This window comes from Mirounga leonina, unplaced genomic scaffold, assembly GCF_011800145.1.
Source record: "Mirounga leonina isolate KUSES-001 unplaced genomic scaffold, KU_Mleo_1.0 Mir_200, whole genome shotgun sequence".
Taxonomy (NCBI): Eukaryota; Metazoa; Chordata; class Mammalia; order Carnivora; family Phocidae; genus Mirounga; species Mirounga leonina.
This window is the reverse complement of record NW_023270503.1, coordinates 13,214,452-13,235,539: the sequence shown is the minus strand read 5'-3', so window position 1 is coordinate 13,235,539 and position 21,088 is coordinate 13,214,452. Positions and strand designations below refer to the sequence as shown.

The following is a 21,088-nucleotide window of genomic DNA, read 5'->3' as shown; positions in this document are numbered from 1 at the left end:
CTTTCTTTCTTTCTTTCTTTCTTTCTTTCTTTCTTTCTTTCTTTCTTCTTTCTTTCTTTTTCTTTTCTTATCTTTCTTTCTTTCTTTCTTTCTTTCTTTCTTTCTTTTTTTCTTTCAGCTCTTGAGTGCTTACTATGTGCTAGGCACTGGTCTAAGCATCAAGACTCCAGTAGTTTGGGGGCGCCTGGGTGGCTCAGTCATTAAGCGTCTGCCTTTGGTTCAGGTCATGATCCCAGGGTCCTGGGATCGAGCCCCACATCAGGTTCACTGCTCAGCCGGAAGCCTGCTTCTCCTTCTCCACTCCCCCTGCTTGGGTTCCCTCTCTTGCTGTGTCTCTCTCTGTCAAATAAATAAATAAAACTTAAAAAAACAAAAAAAGACTCCAGTAGTTTGTTGTAATTTTTTTCTCATTCAAATAAATACACTTTTATACTTAAATTTGTTCTTGCAACTTTGCATTATTTTTCTTAAAGAGGGTCCCCAACATTTTATAGATTTTCAGATTACACAAAACTTGAGTCTTCCCCTGCTTTGGCATCAAGAGAGTGACATGCTTTAATTCAAAATGATCCCTAAGGTGTGTAATCTTTAATGTATCCCCTCTGTGACTTCTGTTTTTGTATCTTGAACACATTATCATCCCCATTCTATTCTCTGCCAGTGGGAAAGAGTTACAAGATCTGGAAGGCAAGCTCACTGAAACACAAGTCACCTTTTCTCTGTTGATGAGAGTAAATTCCTAAGGTTGCTACATTTAGCAAATAAAAATACAGGATTCCCAGTTAAATTTAAATTTCAGATAAATGTTACATGGGACATACTTATACTTAAAAATTTTTGTTTTTTATCTGAAATTCAAATTTAAGTGGCAACCTTTGTTTTATCTGGCAATTCCATGAATTTCTCAAAAATGGTTTTTCTAGCACAAAGATTACATTTTATTCATCTTTCTGTAGAACTAGAACAGTTCTCAGATCAATGATAGTGGTGTTGGGTACTAAAATCAGTGGTTATTCTTAATCTCTTCTGGGAAACAAAAATCTAATGTAATTTGTGGATCCTCTTTCCAGAAAAATGCACAAACACAAAACACTGCACATAATTTCAGAGCCCTAAATCCTAACTTGTAAGGTGTCCCTTCCTGATCTCTTCCCAACTCAGACCCTTTATGCAGAGCTCCTTTTTTGTATGTTTTGTGATTTACAAAGTAGTTTCATCTTCACAGCAGTCTTATAATAGAACTAGCCCATTTTGTAGATAAAGAAACTGAGACTTGGATTCAGAAACATTACATACCCAGTAATTATGATCAGAATCAAATTCAGTTCTTCCCATTTTGACTCATGGGCTCTCTTCACCATGCCAGCCTGCCACATAAGTCTTCCTTTCTTATAACGTTCTAATTTCTACAGCAGCATTTTTGTATGGAAGTCAAGGTGGAAGAGTGAAAAAGGCATTCAGATGAGGAGTCCTGGGTGTGAGTCTTAGTTCCTTCACTGAAAAGCTATATGACTGTACCTTAGCTTACCCATCTGTATGATGGGGGTGCTGGACAACATCCTCTGAGAGCACTAAGATTCTATGATTCTAAAGGGCCCCTTCCACTGTCCCAATTTTCCTTGTAGGCCATTATAAAACCTACTTTTGTGACCTTCCAAGGGCAGAGATTACAGATGTACTCATAAGAATTTGAAGTTGAAAAGGCTTAGGAGTTAGGAAGATATGAAGTTGCTCTACTTGGGGGGTTCCAGGGCCTATAGTATAAAGAGTTATATCTGCATCTAGCCAGGGTATGAGGGGAGTCTAAAGGCAAAGAGGTGTGGGATGAAAACCCCTGTGCAGGCGCTGGGTTTGCAGTGGGAGTAAAACATGGCTGTAGTCAAATTCTAGGCTTTGCATTTACTCTCAACCTTTGGCTGAGCAGAGGGAAGACAGAGCCTGGTACTCAGCGACCCCACTCAGACCATCAGCCCTACTCAGCTGTCCTTGACTGCTTTCTATAGAGCAATGGGCTTACAGCCACTAGTACCTGGAGGTACTTTCTCCACGTTAGGATTTAAAGGAAAGCTCTTTCTTTGAAACTCAAGAGAATAGGATCCTGGATTCTACTTCTTTTTTTTTTTTTTTTAAGATTTTATTTATTTGACCAAGAGAGACACAGTGAGAGAGGAAACACAAGCAGGGGGAGTGAGAGAGGGAGAAGCAGGCCTCCCACCGAGCAGGGATCCCGATGCGGGGCTTGATCCCAGGACCCTGGGATCATGACCTGAGCCGAAGGCAGATGCCTAACGACTGAGCCATCCAGGCACCCCATGGATTCTACTTCTTGGTACCTAAAAGAACAACTAACTAGATTCCTGTGCCAATGGCCATATTTTCTTCTTCCCTTACATTGTTTTACTGGATGCAGATATTCCAAAGTTACACATGCCCAAGACTAATAAACATCCAACACCACATAGGAATCCTAACTAATAATCTTAGGTCAAAAAAAAGTGCCAAGAAATATCTTGGCAGTTTTATCTGGGGGTTTGCCAATTTGGGAAAGTCTCTAAGAAATGCTAGCAAATGGTTGTGCCTCATCAGCATGATGGTGAAATGGGCAGATGCAGGAAAGGCTATCCCAAAGAGAGAAAACTGTAGGAAATCAGAGACCTTCATATGGGCAATCTGGGGGAAGAGGGAGCATTTCTTTTTCTCTTCTTCCTCCCAAACAAATTTTATCCCCCAAAGTAGCAGCAAGTCACCTCCTCTGTGATGCCTTTCCCATTCTATTCCTCTTCCAGGGAAAGATTGAGACTGAAAATGTCCCAGGTAGACTAATAATTTGGTACTTGTTAAAAAAATTTTTTTTTAATTATTCAACATTTGTTAGGTAGGGCTAGGGAGAAAACAACATTTTTATTATTATATTTTTAAAAAAAAGAGGCTGACTCCCACTGGCCAAAGTAGAGTCAATGTTCTGGAAAAAAGAAATCTCACTTTTCTGTAATTCTTGTTCTCGTTTCTATTTTCTTTTGCAATTTACTGAATCAGACTACTTGGGAGACATACCAAAGAATTTAAAATTTAGGCTTTGTTCAACAGTTTAAAATTCATTCCAGAAAAAACAGCTTGGTGTTATGCATGATTTGATTTCAGAATTTCAGTTGACTTCATCTGCAGCTGCTCATGGCAAAACTAATCACCAGACATAGGTCAGCTCGAGAGAGGAGGTCTTTGTTTTTTTGTTTTTTGTTTTTAATTTTCACATGAAAGCGTTGTTTTCTTTGGTGGTAGCAAACCCAAATTATCTTTCACTAGGAAGGTAAGTAGTTTTGTACAGAAACCCAAGTTAACTAGCACATTGCTGTTTTTCATAGCATCCCATATGTTTTGCTGCCTGGTATAGATATACCTGGATTTCTCATTTCTTAATACAGCTGTGTCTATCAGCTAAACAGAACTGTGTGCTTCCTCTGTCCTTCCACAGCCCTCTACCTTGCCTTGATTAGAGATAATATTTATCACATGATATTGTAATTGTTTTTGCATCTTTGTTCTCGGCTAGACCATGAACTTGCTCAGGTCAGAGACCATATCATCTTCATGATTCTAGTGGTCCCTCAATAAACGAATGGATAAATGCCATGGGCAACAAGGAAAGAACAATAGGCACTAGGCCTGCCTGTTGGGTATCAGTGAAGAATCTGTAGTCTCACTGGGCAGAGATGACTTCTTTTTTTTTTTTTAAATTTTATTTATTTATTTGAGAGAGAGCACGAGTGGGCGGGAGCAGGAAGGACAGAGGGAGAGGGAGAAGCAGACTTCCTGCTGAGCAGGGAGCCCAACCCCTGACTGGGGCTTGATCCTAAGACCTGGAGATCATGACCTGAGCCGAAGGCAAACACTTAACCGGCTGAGCCACCCAAGCACCCCTGGACAAAGCTTTCTGTATGAGAAACCCTCAACAATCTGAAGTTGCCCCAAACTCAAGAATTTAGTCACACATTGGCTATCTTTGATGCATAGTCCACATCAAGCACTCACCATCTCTAATTTGACAACAGAGCAAAATTAACTGGAATCCAGGTACTGATCTAGGATCTTTACACATATTTCTTATTAAACTATCATAACAACCCTATGAGGTAGGTGTCATCAGCCTCTATTTTATAGGTTAAGTAACTAAATTCAGAAAGGTTAATTAATAATTAAGTTCATGATCACTGAGTCAGGAAGAGGTGGACCTTGTCTTTAAATCCACGTCTGCCTTCTTCCATCACACCTCTGTTATAGTTATATGTTACATATCTCACTATGGAGCTATAAGGAACAAGGGACACCAAGCATTACATTAATTAGAACTTTCATATGATATTTAAGAAATCAGTGACTAATTCTCTTCAGCCTCAGCCTTGAAATTGAAATACAGCAATGCTAGACATAAAAGTGTATCTTGATTTCCCCCCCAAGGAATCTCCCTCTCTTATGCACATAGTGAGCATTAACAATTAATGGGAAGTGCTTTCCAAGCCATATAACATCATTCTTAATATTTATGATGCCCACGAAACACACAAACATCTGTTCTGTAGAGTGATAGCTATTAAGGCATACTTAAGTGCCAAGCACTCTCTCTCATGTAGACGAGTCAAAGCTTTAAGCAGTTGTTCCTCTGGAGATGTCTAAATAGCAAGGATTCTAAGAAGACGGGAGGAAGGCAATTTTAGACTCAACTCATCTTGAGGAATATTAGTTCATTTTATTATGGCCAAAGCACATAGTAACTTTAAATGGCATAAAGCTATGTTTAAAAGGTTGATATGAACTTTTATATTGGGGATTATTGCAAGGCTAAAGCTAAAGTTAACGTTTCCCTCTGAGGAACAAAATTAGAAGAGACTCAAAAGTGCTTCTGATGGATGAGATCACCCATCAGCAGGAATGACAGATCTAAAGAATCTGCTGTTAAAGTTAAGATTGAAGAGGTGGGCACACCCAAAATCCAATCAAGGTGGTCTATGGGTACCCTCAGGGAGCAGGCCTGGCTCGAGGTTACTACCAAGAAAAAAAGTCTCTTAGTCTGCTTGTAAAGAGATTATGTTAATGGAAGAGAGCAGTTAGCTTGAATCTCTGATAGCAGAGCGAGTGGAGCCAGTTTCTACACCAGAACTTCCTATTTATTTGACAATAAAATTTATTGGGATAAAATAACTAATACATCTCTATCTCTACCTCTATCTCTATCTCTATCTCTAGATCTAGCTCAACCTCTACCTCTACCTCCAGCTCTGTATCAATACCTGCTTACCTGTATGGCTAACCCGAACTAGTCTCTGTGTATGCTGAGGACCAGACCTCAAACATGGCAATGACTATAAGCAAGTACTTCCACCCTGCCTTTCCCAGATGACGCTTCTTCAAACTGCAACAGACACAAGGTTAACCTAACGGCCACGTCAGCAACACAACAACAATAATGGCAACTGACAATTGTGGCATACTTATCAAACGTCAGGCACACTTCTCAAGCTCTGCATATGAATTACCCACTGAGTCTTCACACCAACCCCAGGAGGTAAAAGAAAAAAACTGATGCACAAAGAGGTTCTGTAATATGACCTAGGTCATACGCTAATGAGTGGTGGGGCCTAAATTCTAACCTAGGTAGGTTGTTGGCATTCTTAACCATTCCTTGAAGGTGGGGGTCAAGGGGGAACAATACAAATATATTTAAATAAGATGTTCAAGCAGGGGTTCTTTGTTCTTTTGGTTGCGAGATACAAAACTTCACTCAAGCTATTTCAAATAAAACAATTGAGACTAACCCTAGGCCGGGTAAGGTATTCTTTTCTCATAATATCTTGCATTTATTTATCTATGTCACTGCATTTACCAGTCTGTTATAATTATCTGTTTATATGTTCATTATAATTGTCCCACTTGACCCCAATAACTATGATTTTTTTCTTTTTTCTTTTTAAGATTTTATTTATTTATTTGAGAGAGAGAGCACATGAGAGGAGGGAGGGTCAAAGGGAGAAGCAGACTCCCTGCCGAGCAGGGAGCCTGATGCGGGACTCGATCCCGGGTCTCCAGGATCATGACCTGAGCCGAAGGCAGTCGCTTAACCAACTGAGCCACCCAGGCGCCCCTTTTTCTTTTTTCTTTACTACTGTATCCTTGATGCAAAAAACAGTGTCTGACAAATGGTCAATGCTGAAGAAATATTTGTTCAAATAAAAAGTAGGGTTAGGGACACTGGACAGGGACGGGATGTTAATTGATTAATGATTTAAAAAAGCATGAAACTATGTCAGCCAGCTATCATACGAAATTAAAGTTCAGGAACAGACCTCATTCCTCTACCCTGCACCCTACTCATGGTGCCTTGCCTCTGTCCTTTTTTTTTTTTTTAAAGATTTTATTTATTTATTTGAGAGAGAGAGCACAAGAGGGGGAGCGGGAGAGGGAGAAGCAGACTCCCCGCTGAGCAGGCAGCCCGATGTGGGACCCGATCCCGGGACTCCAGGATCATGACCTGAGCCGAAGGCAGTCGCCCAACCAACTGAGCCACCCAGGCGCCCCGCCTCTGTCCTTTTTTGCACGTATTTCCATTTTCCTTTTTTTTCAAGCAGACTTCTTTTGCTTATGTACAGTTTCTGCTCCCCCATAATTTTGGCTTTTGTGAAACTTTGGATAGGCTTGGTGCCAACCTCAGCCCCAACCTTAGTTGACCTTCCAGTTCTGGAGTTCACCACTACCTGCAGACTCAAGACTAATTCAGGGGGTGCCTGGGTGGCTCACTCAGTTAAGCATCTGCCTTTGGCTCAGGTCAGGATCCCGGGGTCCTGGGATAGAGCCCCAAATCGGGCTCCCTGCTCATCCAGGAGTCTGCTTTTCCCTCTCCCTCTTCCCCTGCCCCCACCCCCTACCACCCCCAACTCATGATCTCTTTATCACTCTCTTTCTATTGCTTTCACTCTCTCTATCACTTTCTCTCTCAAATACATACATACATAAAATCTTTAAAAAAAAGACCTACTAATTCAGATTCTCATGAGAAAGATTCTGATTGATTCAGCTTAGGTGAAGAGTTCTTCAATTGTCCAATAAATTGTGGCTGGAGTGTTATGTGACAAAATCGGTTGTGTAAGCTTGCCCTTTCGTGAAGGAGGCAGTTTTCACAGAAAGGATTGTGGGCTCGGTATGCACCCCCAAAATAGGTCTCTATAGATGTCAACTGATATTTCTCTCCTTTTGAAATCTAGACAATTTTTTTTTAATCACCAAGGAGAATATTCTAAATTACATAGAAAATTTATAGTCATACATTTACCGTATTTTAACAAGGAATTTCTATGGACTGCCATTTTCCAGTTGCTTGCATTTTCAATTTTGTTCTTTGATTGCTTAAAACACAGACATCTTTTCTCTCTTGCCATGCAATGAAAATGTTCTATTTTGATATGGTATGTGTTAGTCATAGTGTTTGCATTTTCATTATGATATCAAGAAGTTAATCTGTTCCAGTCTTTTTAACTAGTGTAGTTAAGGGCTTTTGATGGTTTCTTGTGATAATTGCATTATGATTTTCATCCTCTTATATTTTGGACTACATAATTTCTGAAGCGTTAAGAGAATTGCCAGAATTTTTACTTGTAGTTCTTGATTTAATACTGATGCTGAAGAGCCTTAGATTGCTTCTAATTTACAAACGAATTCTAAAAGATCACTTCTACGTCAGTTTGAAACTGAAGTACATTCTTCTAGTGGTCTGCAAGAGGTTATTTAACCTATAACATATTCATTCAGTTATTCATTACATTAGGAGCCACTCTTTGCCTGGCACTGTGTTAAGCTGTGTGTGTAATGTGAACAAAACAGATATAGTCCCTGTCCCCATGAAGCTTATTAGTCTATGGGAGGAACACAAATAAGCAAACAATTACATTAGGGCTAATAGTAATAGCTAACCCTAACAGTAATGGTGCATAGTAGGTTCTCCAAAAATATTCACAGGATGCATGGACTCAATAAGTTAAAACTGAATTATTTACATTTGTTATTTCATTTAATCTTCACAATTCTCTTTAATCCTAACTATTCTGATTAGTAATTCCACTCAAAAAGACAAATTTACTATGGATATATTTTTTAGCTTGTTTTGATGTATAAAATACATACAAAGAGTCTGCACATCTCAAAACATCTCAATGCATTTTCACAAACTGAACACACCTGATGAACAAACAAACTTTATCAGCATCCTAGAACCCTCCTCATGTCTCTTATAGTCACTACACCCTCAAAGGTAAAGGATGTTATTTAAATATTAAAAAAGATTGGCTTTCAGTCACTTTATAATGTATTTGAGAGGACGAAAGATTTAAGTAAATCCTAGTTTATTTAGAACTCAACAAAATTTGTTACTAGTATTATTTTGTCAGGTATGATTAGATTCATGCGGACATAACTGAAAATTCACAATAACAATGGCTTAAATGTGGTATTTTATTTTTCTTTCATGTGAAAGAGGTTTAAAAGGAGATATGTATTTAGGGCTGATTTGGCAGCACCATAGTTATCAGACATCAGGGTTCCTTTTAGCTTACATATCAGCCATTCTTGTGCTTCACTTAATGATGGTCTAAGATGGCTATTAGAAACCCAGCTGTTACATCCACATTCCAGAGAAGAAGAAGGAGGAAGGGCAAAAGGACTGCACCTCTCAGCTGATTAAGTTCACCTCTAAGTAGTCTGTCCCCAAGTCCCTCATAACATTTTTGCTTTTATCTAACTGTCCAGAATTGAGTCATGAGGCCATATGATTTTTAAGGGAAGCTGTTCTTTTAGCTGGATATATTGATGCCTCCATCAATGCCTTCCTGTTATTAAGGAAGAAGGAGAGAACATATTTGGGGTGGGCAACATAATAGTGTCTGCTCTAGTTATGTTGTTGTGCAGTGTACTTGCTTACCATACATCACATTGTCTACTGAAAATTTTCTTCCCAGGGGGCACCTGGGTGGCTCAGTCGGTTAAGCATCTGCCTTTGGCTCAGGTCATGATCCCAGGGTCCTAGGATAGAGCCCCACATCGGGAGCCTGCTTCTCCCTCTCTCTCTGTCCCCTAGCTCGTGCTCTCTCTCTCTCACTCTATCTCAAATAAATAAATAAAATCTTAAAAGAAAAGAAAATTTTCTTCCCAGGAAGGGAAAAAAATGGGAATTTAAGTGTCATGTATAAGAAACTGAGATGAGATTTCTTTTTTTTTTTTTTTAAGATTTTATTTATTTGACAGAGAGAGATACAACAAGAGAGGGAACACAAGCAGGGGGAGTAGAAGAGGGAGAAGCAGGCTTCCTGCGGAGCAGAGAGCCTGATGCGGGGCTCGATCCCAGGACCCTGGGATCATGACCTGAGCTGAAGGCAGATGCTTAATGACTGAGCCACCCAGGCGCCCCCTGAGATGAGATTTCAAAGAAAGGTGTCATGTATAAGAAAGTGAGAGATGAGAGTTCAAAGAAAGTTCACTTATTATACAGTCATCTAGCCAGATTCAATTTCTTGCTGTAGGCCATTGAACCCATCAGCAGACCTCTCCAAGCCCCAGAATCTCACTGGTAGAATGTGGCAGATACTTCCCCTCTAATTACAGCACAGAGTCATGGTTAGAAAAATTTCTCTTAAAAGCTGTGTGTGTGTGTGTGTGTGTGTGTAGGCATTTGCTAGAAAAACTCAAACTGATGTATTCAGTCCTCATAGGCATATTTTATAACTTCAAATTTAGTATTTTGAGATCATCAAATGGCTAACAGTTACAGTAGAACCTGGCTTATTATATGGATTTATATCTAGAACAAGTTGGGTCTTGCCTCTTACAAGAAAAACTACTTACATAAAAGGATAATGCACCATGATTATAAGGCAGGTAATACTCTTGTCTCTCTTTTCCACCAGGTTTATTAATGTTGGGCTCAGTTCCAAGAAGTGCCCTCTCTAGGGCTGGGTGAAACTGGGAGCAAGTTATACTTTGAGGCCTTCCTGCCTGTCATTTTTGAACAGGTGAAATCTGGTTACAGTGAGCCTCCAGGGCAGTCTGTATCAGTAGAGCTAAGGATGTAAACATCAGGAAGAGCATGAGGTAGAGGGAGAGATCAGCAGCTACTGAAATGGCATATCTCTAAAGGAGCCGTTGTTTGGGAGATGGGGCAGGGCAGCAAGGGTAAGCAATGAGAATCATCATAGAGGGAAAGAATAAAGAAAGGGAGGAAAAGGACAGAGAGAGGTTCCCAAGTAGGCAAAGGAGTTGTAACAAGCATGTACAGAGCCTCAAACTTCAGGGGAATTGCAGCGGGAGTGGAGCAAGAACCAAGTGGTTGATTGACTGAACATTACTGAGCATCTGCTATGCTAAAGGCACTGTGCTAAGTGCTGTGGGAGACATAGATATAAACCAAACATAGACATAGACCCTGCCCAAACAGTGCTCGTGGTCACCAATCTCTATCAAGGGAGATGGGGTATGGGCTTAAAGGATGTCAAAAGGTTTAAGGTGATCAATACTGTAAAAGAAGAGTAAATGACATTCCAGAAATTCAGGGGGAGGAGGATAGTTTAACTGAAAGAATGGTGAAGGTGAGGTGAGGTAGGGAGAGTGGACTGAGGAAGTTTTGAAGAGGACATATCCTTTGAATTGAGTTGGATCTTGAAGGCTGACCAAGAGGGATAGGGTCCCCCTGCCCTCAGCCAGTGCCCCACCATGAATGGCCTTTATTGTTTGCAACTGAAGTGAAAGAGGAGGGGACAGGACAGCTCTGGCTCCAGGGGTGTCTCCAAAGACCTACTCTGTTGCTGTCACCCAAAAAAGAATAGAGTTTTTGACAACAGGAGGGTGGGTGTTAAGAGAAACAGGGGAGCTGTGAAGAAGGTGGGGCAAAGAGGAATGGCAGGATGACAAAATTTTATTGTCCTGTGGGAAACAGGTGGGCACCCAGGACCTCATAATGTACAATCTGTTCCAGGGCGTATCCTCTGAAGGAAGAGCAAGGAAAACACCTGCTCTTTTCCTCAGTCTAGAATTTCTGCTTCTCTCTGAATTTCTCTACCATACCTTGACTTTGCCGCCCCCATCTGTTGTCATCATCACAGGAAGATTTAGGGCACTCTGCTCTGTGACCTTTCAGCCTGGATGTGGTGGCTGCAGATGCAGCTGGAAAAGGTGGGGTGATTTAGAGAGAGACATGGGTGAGAGAAAGAGAGAGAGTAGGATGATTGCAATAGTTGTTCCTTTATAATAAACCTAGTGGGTTTATTTACAAGATTTTCTTGATTTGTACCTTGGGAATCCTTCCCGAGAGAGTAATTTCCTTTAAGGGGTAGCAGAATACACATTCTTCTCAAAGTGCACATGAAACATTCTCCACAATAGATCATATGTTAGACCACAAAACAAGTCTTAACAAATTTAAGTTGAAATCATATCAAGTATATTTACTGACCACAATGGTATGAAACTAGAAATCAATAAAAGAGAAAAATTGAAAAATTCACAAATATGTGGAAATGAACATGCTCCTGAACAACCAATAGGTCAAAGAAAAAAATCAAAGGGAAATCAAAAAGTATCTTGAGACAAATGAGAATGGAAATACAACATACCAAAACTTATGGGATGCAGCAAAGGCAGTTCCAAGAGAGAATTTCATAGCAATAAATGCCTGCATTAGAAAAAAAGAAAAAAGAAAGATCTCAAATAAACAATTTACACTCAAGGAACTAGAAAAAGAACAAACTGAGCTCAAAGTTAGCAGAAGGAAGGAAACAATAAAGATTAGAGCAGACATAAATGAAACAGAGCCTAGAAAAACAGCAGAAAAGACCAATAAAATGAAGAGTTTTTTAAAACATAAACAAAACTGACAAGTCTTTAGCTATACTAAGGAAAAAAAAAGAGAGAGGGAACTAAAATAAATAAAATTATAAATGAAAGAGCTGTATAGCTGATACCACAGAATTAAAAAGGATCATAAGAGACTACTAAAAATTACATGCCAATAAATTGGACAACCTAGAAAAAGTGGATAAATTCCTAGAAACATACAATCTGCCAAGACTGAATCATGAAGAAATAAAAAATCTGAACAAATCTATAAAAAGTAAAGAGATCGAAGCAGTAATAAAAAACCTCCCAACTAAGAAAAGCCCAGAACCAGATGGCTTCACAGGTGAATCTGACCAAACATTTAAAGAAGAATTAATAGCAATCCTTCTCAAATTCTTTCAGAAAAATGAAGAGGACAGGATGCTTTCAAGCTTATTTTGAGGCCAGCATTACCTTGATACCAAAGCCAGACAAGGACACTACAAGAAAAAAAAAATTACAGGCCAATATCTCTGATGAACAAAGATGCAAAAATCCACAACAAAATACTAGCAGACCAAATTTAACAGCACATTAAAGGATCAGACATCATGATCAAATGGGATTTATCCCTGGGATGCAAGGAATGTTCAACATACACAAATCAATGAATATAATTCACCACAGTAACAGAATGAAGGATAAAAATTATATGGGGGTACCTGGCTGGCTCAGTTGGTAGAGTATGAGACTCGATCTTGGGGTTGTGGGTTCAAGCCCAACATTGGGTGTAGAGATTACTTAAAAATAAAATCTTTTAAAAAAATCATATGATCTTATCCATAAATGCAGAAAAAGCATTTGACAAAACTCAACATCCATTTATGATAAAAAAAAACTCTCAACAAATTAGGTATAGAAGGAACATATCTCAACATGATAAAGGTTATATATGACAAGTTCACAGCTAACATCATACTCAATAGTTTGCTTCCCCAGCTCTTTCCAAAGAGTTATAAGCATCTTATTTCCCGTATTAAATCCCCTCCTGCCTGAAACACCTACAGCGGTTTCTGTTTTCTTACTATATCCTGATTGATAACACCTGATGGAATAGAAGCTTAAAATAGAAACTATTATAGGAGAACTTGTATTTCCTGCATACCTGAATTTGTGATTGAGATACATACATCCTCACTTCATCACAAGCAGCTGAATCATGAATCTTTAATTAATAGCAGTGCCTCCTACTTTATCTCTCCTCACTGCCATTCTGATTCACTAAACAGATCCAACCCAATCCTGAAAACCACATAGCCCCAAAAGAGTGGGTCTTAAGAAATTTGCAAGTTTCCGTATTCTGGGTATGACTGTATTTCAGTATGAACAAAATTTTGTTTCATACTTACCCTCACGTCCATTCCATGTTTTCCTTACCCTTGGCCTCTGCTCATTTGCTAAGCCTGGTACCACATTCTTTCCATATTGTTTCATCTATTCTCTTCTGGCCCAGCTCTCCCATTACTGTTATTAATCCAACTCCACACACTACTAAACAACTCTCCAATTCACCCCAGCATGCAGTTGCTAGGGGTAAAAAGATAGGAAAGACATTCCTTGTTCCAAGGAGTTTATAGAGTATTTTGAGACACTATATGTAATTTCAATCCTGATGTGGCTAAAACGTTAATTACCAAATGTACACCCTTTAAAGGACTCTTACAAAATATGGAATTAGATATGGTGAGACTATAATCCATAGATTTACAACTTGATTGGACTCTTGTATATCAGGTTAATTTAAAGCATGCCCACTTAACTATTAGTGAGCTGTTCTTAATGGAAAAGAGTTGCATCAGTTGGTTTATTATACAGAGGGCAAGATCCAAGCTGTCACTGCTTTGTATCTAAATTTGATTCCTAAAGGGTACGCAGGTGAAAGAATCACTTTTCAGATGAAAGAGAAAAATTCCAAAGAAGAACACACATGATAGAGTCATAAATACTTACGTTAGCCTGAGGCAGGCAGAGTTTATATACCACTCTTTTTGAATATTTATTCATTCCAGGAATGGTTTAAATTAGTACTTTCGTTCAAAGCCCCAAGGCATTATGTTTTCAACAAAACTAATAATCACTTCCTGATAACACTAACTGACTTATGTATGTTTTTCTTCTTATCTTGTTATTTGAGAGAAGGAAGTCATAAAACTAAGCATCTGGTTTCAGTATTAGGCTTCAAAGAAAGAGCTACTACCTATATTACAGAGGACTGGTATATTGAAAATCTTTTTACTCTTTTCATTTATCACCTAAATCTAGTTGCACATTGTAACCTGTGGACCACACAAATAAGAAGGGGCAGGCTTCTGTAAGGGATGCTCCTTACTTGGTATGCTCCTTCAGTCCTGAAATCTTGTTTGCAAAAGTCAGATTGAATCCAATTGGTTCAGGTCCTTTCTTTCACAAAAGGATTCTCAGCTCCATGATACCAGTAAGATATCAAAAAGATTAACTGAGAATCACTGGGTCCATACAATGGAATGAATTATATATATTACCAAATGTTCAGCATAATTATGTGTATTAGGACTCTTGATGAAGGTAACAGAAACCAACTTTTGAAGTAGCTTAAAGCTAAAGAGGGAATTTATTATGTGGGTAAACCTGAAAGGCAGCCAATTTCAGGAAGCAAGTGACATTGGGTACAGGGGAACTGTCAAGATTCTGGCTCTCTTGTATTTTGCTTCTCTCTATGCAATTTGATTTTTGTCTACATAGACCAAGTTTGTTTTTGTTTTTAATTTTTTTATTGTTATGTTAATCACCATACATTACATCATTAGTTTTTGATGTAGTGTTCCATGATTCATTGTTTGTGCGTAACACCCAGTGCTCCATGCAGAACGTACCCTCTTTACTACCCATCACCAGGCTAACCCATCCTCCCCCCCGCCCCCAGAACCCTCAGTTTGTTTTTCAGAGTCCATCGTCTCTCGTGGTTCGTACATAGACCAAGTTTTAAGCCATGGAGTTTTATTTTTGTTCTTGCTGCTGTTTTTTTGTTTGTTTGTTTTAAATTTGGGGAATCATAAAGACCTTTGGACAAATGCCTTGCAAATATCAAAGTCAACTCTACATTCACAAACATTTACACTAACGAACATCAATTTTATTTATTTATTTATTTATTTATTTATTTATATTTTTAAAAGATTTTATTTATTTATTTGACAGAGAGAGAGATAGCAAGAGCAGGAACACAAGCAGGGGGTGTGGGAGAGGGAGAAGCAGGCTTCCCGTGGAGCAGGGAGCCTGATGCAAGGCTTGATCCCAGGACCCTGGGATCATGACCTGAGCCGAAGGCAGACACTTAACGACTGAGCCACCCAGGCACCCCATGAACATCAATTTTAAAAACTGAAAAAATGAGGGGGCACCTGGCTGGCTCAGTCGGTAGAGCATGTGACTCTTGATCTCAGAGTCATGAGTTCGAACCCCACATTGGACATGGAGCCTATTTAAAAAGAAAGAAGAAAGAAAGAAAGAAAGAAAGAAAGAAAGAAAGAAAGGAAGGAAGGAAGGAAGGAAGGAAGGAAGGAAGGAAGGAAGGAAGGAAGGAAGGAAGAAAGAAAGAAAGAAAGAAAGAAAGAAAGAAAGGAAGGAAGAAAGAAAGAAAGAAAAAATAAATAAAATTTTAAAAAACTATGAAAGGATTCAAAAGGGATTCATTTTGAGAGCTTATCTTAATTACCTATGGGAAAATCCTTTTTACTTTTCTAGGAAATTATAGTATTAATATCAGATTGTATTACTATCCAAAGGAATGAAAAATTATACAGAAATCTTTTAAATCTGGGCGCCTGGGTGGCTCAGTTGGTTAAGCGACTGCCTTCAGCTCAGGTCATGGTCCCGGAGTCCCGGGATCGAGTCCCACATCGGGCTCCCGGCTCAGCGGGGAGCCTGCTTCTCCCTCTGACCCTCTCCCCTCTCATGCTGTTTCTCTCTCTCTCTCTCTCAAATAAATAAATAAATAAAATCTTTAAAAGAAAAAATTAAAAAAAAAAGAAATCTTTTAAATCATGTCTTCCAATTAATAATACATTAAACCTAATAAACTACTAAGCTGGTTTACTCCTGTGAAAACAATCTTCATTTTTAATGAAGGGAAAATTGCATGTATTATGTTTAGGAAACACTTTCCTGTACTGAGATAATATGACATGTTGAGATTTGGGGGAGAAATTCTTTTTTAAAAAAATTTTATTTTATTATGTTATGTTAATCACCATACATTTTATCATTAGTTTTTGATGTAGTGTTCCATGATTCATTATTTGCATATAACACCCAGTGCTCCATGCAGTATGTGCCCTCTTTAATACCCATTACCAGGCTAACCCATCCCCCCATCCCCTACCCTCTAAAATCCTCAGTTTGTTTCTCAGAGTCCATAGTCTCTCATGGTTCGTCTCCCCCTCCGGTTCCCCCGCTTCATTTTTCCCTTCCTGCTCTCTTCTTCTTTTTTTTTTTTTTTTTCTTAAACATATAATGTATTATTTGTTTCAGAGGTACGGGTCTGTGATTCATCAGTCTTACACAATTCACAGCGCTCACCATAGCACATACCCTCCCCAATGTCTATCCTATCCCTCCCACCCCCCCACCACTCCAGCAACCTTCAGTTTGTTTCCCTGAGATTAAGAATTTGGGGGGAAATTCTTGAGGGAAGATCAAGTTTATGGACTTTGACTAGGAGAAGATTATATAGACCTCTCTTAGGCATTAAACACACACAACCATCAAAAACAAGTAAAACTCAATTTTTTGCCAGCTAACTCATCCAACTCAAAGATGTTTTAATGATAATTACAAACTACTAAGGTATGCAGGAAATACAGAGAATAGGATAAAGCATTTTAAATTGGGGTGCCTGGGTGGTGCAGTCATTTAAGCGTCTGACTCTTGATTTCAGCTCAGGTCATGATCTCAGGGTTTGAGATCGAGCCCTGAGCTGGGCTCCATGCTTAAGACTCTCTCTCCCTCTGCTCCTCCCCCCAACCCTCGTGCCCTCTCTCAAATAAATAAATCTTTAAAAAAATAAAATTGAGCAAATTAGTTCATAAAATTCTGGATATGAGAAAGTGAATTTTTTTATAATCCCACTACCCAAAAAAAGGACATCAAAATTTTCATTTCTTACCAACTTAATTATATGACATCAAACACAAAATGAAACATTTTTTTCTAATGTAGTTATCCTATAAGCATATTTTTCTTAGGTTGAAATTGTTCTTTACTATCTAGAATACAAGGTTAAAGACAGCCATACAAATGATGGAAATAGCACACCTCTTATTAGAGCTGTGTGAATAGACTGTTCCATTTGGAGAGAAAATACAAGACCAGGAATTTAAAATCCCCAGCCAGGAATGACTTCCATCATTGTCTTCCATTAATTATGTAGGAAGCCTTTTTGTGATTCACTACAAAATTCGGCAATTAAACTCTAGAGGCTGATTATATCCCTCAACCATCAGCCAGAAGGATTAACCGGTGGTTTTTAAGCATTCATTGTAAAAACCCAGTTAAAAATTAGTCCTTTGGCAATTTTATTTTATTTTTATTGTGTAACATTTGATGCATGCAAAAGAATAGAAGTCACATGTGTTAATACAGTGATGAAATGAATACTTGTTACCTACCACCAGTCTAAGAATTAGAGTGTTACCTTTGCTTTTTGCAGCATGTGCTTCTCCTTGTTCCATTCTTCTGCCACATCTCAGAAGAGGTAACTACTATCTGGAATTTTGTGTATTTTCCTGTTGTAGTCTGTTCAGGCTGCCATAACAAAGTACCACAGGCAAGGGCTTATAAACAACAGAAATTTATTTCCCACATTAATGGAGGGTGCCAAATTCAGGGTGCTGGCGTGGTCAGTTTCCACATCTGATGAGAGCCCACTTCCTAGTTCATATGTGGCCATCTCTTCACAGTAATCTCAAATGGTGGAAGGAACTACTGGGGAGCCCTGTTGGCTTTTTTTATAAGGGTACCAATCCCATTCATGAGGGTTCTGGTCTCATGATCTAATCACTTCCCAAAGGCTCCACCGCCTAAATATCATCTCATTGGGCATTAGGTTTTGACATGTGAATTTGGGGGGGGGGGGACACAAACATTCAGTTTATAACAATTATCCTCTTGTTTTTAAGATGATTTAATCATGCATGTATGTATTTCTAAGCAATATATTATTTAGTTTTGTTTGTGAACTTTATAAAAATGGTATTCTGTATATAGTTTTCTGCCACCTGCTTTTTTCACTCAGTGTTATGTTTTTAAGATTCATCCTAAGATTATGTCCTAAGATTCATATGTTGTTGCATATGGCTGAAGCAGTGTTTTATGACCTACTTTTCCACTCATCCTTGCATTTCTAAGCTATATCCTTGTTGCTGTGTATCTGTAGGACCTTGGGCTTTCCCTCTCAGCCAGAATTTCCTTACATTAAAATAGAAATAATAACAGTAACTACTACCAAGGGTTGTTGTGAGCACTAATAAATTATTGTTATATTCCTTTTTTTAAAAAAAGGTCTTCTGGTAGCTTATTGTTTTTTCTTTGTAGGTGCCCTGGCTTTTTTCTCTGGGATTTTTAAGGTCTTCATCATTGGTATTGTGCCATTTCATCACAATATGTCGTGGTGTGGATTTTTCTTTATTTATCATGCTTGAAATATGCTGTGCTTTCTCTATCTGTGGATTTATCTTTAGTCAGTTTAGGAAAATTCTTGGCCATTATCTTTTTCAATATTGGCTTCCTCCTGTTCTCTCTATTCCTTACTTCTAGAACTCTGATTAGACATGTTAAGCCTTGTTTTACCCTCCATGTCTTTTAACCCTTCTTTCATGTTTTCCATCTGCTGTACTCTGTGCTGCACTCTGGGTAATTTCTTTGGATATAACCTCCAGGGCACTGAACCTGTCTTTAACTGTTTTTTTGGTTTTTTTAGAAGTAGATTTTTTTTTTTAAAGATTTTATTTATTTATTTGACAGAGAGCGACACAGCGAGAGAGGGAACACAAGCAGGGGGAGCAGGAGAGGGAGAAGCAGGCTTCCTGCGGAGCAGGGAGCCCGATGCGGGGCTCGATCCCAGGACCCTGAGATCATGACCTGAGCCGAAGGCAGACGCTTAATGACTGAGCCACCCAAGTGCCCCTGTTTTTTTTTGTTTTTAACAGATTTACTGAGTTGTTAATTTCAAAATCTATAGCTATTAGGCCAAAAATTAATACTCGGTTCGTTTAGTAATGTTTCTGGTCTCTTGTTTCTAAATCTATTTCATTCCATGTTTGATTTCTTTAAATGGTTCATAAAAGGTTATTTAATAATCTGTAAATGACAATTCCAGTTCCAGTTCTTCAGCTCTTACAAATTATTGTTTGTTCTTTCTGTTGATCTTAACTCATGGTGGTTTATGTGTTGGTGATTTTTTAAAATTGCGAGCTTATATTTTCTTGAACTTAATTTATGGAAATCCCAGAGACCAAATTGGGAGTTGCTTTACTCTAGAGAGTACTTGCATTTGATTCTGAGAGGAGATCTGAGATGCAACCGATCAGGTATCTCTGAAGTTCCTCTTGCAGAACCAGGCTCAAAGCAGGAAGGAATCTCAGGTGTGATTTCCACACCTTGCAGTGTGCCTCCAAGCTCAGGCTCCTTGTCCTGGACTGGTACTGGCGCTTGCCCATGACAACTCTGGCTTTTATGTTTGCTTACTGCTCCCTGATCTTGTTTGAGCTCGCTTTTTTTTTTTTTTGACCCCTTTCATCAAAATCCAGCAAAACTTTAAAGTGCATATTAGTTTTGATTCAAATCAGGATTTAATGGTCTCATAGCTAATGGGCCCTTAGGTTATCTAGCTTTCCAGGCTGCCAGAAGTAGAGGTTTACACATTTCTAGCCGAGTAACAATTCTTGGATGAAAGTTGTGGAGGATTCTTCCTTTAGTATAATATTTGCCTTCTCCTTTCACTAAAGTCCCTGTCACAGAACTTAAGTTCTGTGCAGAAGGAAGATTCAATTAGAAGTCACAGATGTGGGATCCTTTTGTAGTTCATAAGCTTGATGATTGGGTGTTTACACCGTTGTGTGACATGTGGTTCCCTCAAACCTTGTTATGACCTCCATGCATGACCCATCTGACATGGAAAAAAAAAAAGAAGTCAAAGATGTGAATTATTGTCTGTGTTATCTTAGAAAAAATTACTTACCCTAAATTATTTACTGTTTCTGTTAATTGTACTATGAAATGGGGATATACTCAGCACCATACCTACCAATAGGTTGAAAGGATAAAATGAGAAACTGTGCTAAAAAATACATTTTAATTTGCTAAGGTGAGAAACAAAATGTAATAATTATGGTAACTAACATTTATTGATCATTTACTATGGTTGGCAGCTTGTTAAGCTATTTATAAAGCTTTCATTGTCTCCTTACAACAACCTTATAAGATGGGTACTGATATCGTGATTTAACAGTTGAGAAAACTGAGGCTCAGAAAGACTAAAAGTGTAAGATGATGGTACCATTATTTAGGAACTCCTTAGTTTCATCATGAAATAATATCCAGTGCAGCTATTATGATGAAAAGCAGAGTATTTCTCAAGGTAAGTTAAGTACTACCATATCTCAATTTCCTAGATGATTTTCTCTCAAATAATGAGAAGTATTTTACAAGGATGCATGCCCCTCAAGATGCCTGCTATGTTAAAACTTCCATCCTGAAGAAGTGATGTGCTTTTGCTAAAAGCAACTTTAGCTATGAAGACTCCATTGCAATTTGTACAGCTGTGTAATCGAAACTGCTAAAAGGCAAGTTAATATATTATTCTACTCACAGAACAGCAGTTTGATTCCTATGACTTCTTGGCACATCTGTTTGGTATATAAATCCTAAGCAGACTGAACAGTCACTTTCTAAATCTTCAAAATGCTTTACTAAGCAAAGTCTTTAGTGTGGTTAAGGGGAGAAAAAAATTAATAGACTCCCAAGTGAGTGGAGTAGTCTAGCTCAATGCAGAGTGTTTAGGGCAGGTGCAGGTGGGACTGGGAACTTGAAGAAGTGCACTTTGAGGTAGAGGATAGCACACAAGCCTACAAACACCAGAAGGTGAACTCTCTTGCCAACTTGAGATAATTAGAGAGGGTCTTTAGGGAATGGGTCTTTGCATCGT

The 21,088-nt window shown here is 38.7% G+C and overlaps 1 non-coding gene across 1 annotated transcript; it reads left to right on the top strand.

The window, feature by feature from the left end:
- The first annotated feature begins 19,952 nt into the window (after positions 1-19,952).
- LOC118025344 lies at positions 19,953-20,056 on the top strand. Its single transcript, XR_004683283.1, has one exon. It is a non-coding gene; the product is annotated as a small nucleolar RNA U13 (small nucleolar RNA).
- Positions 20,057-21,088: the final 1,032 nt, after the last annotated feature.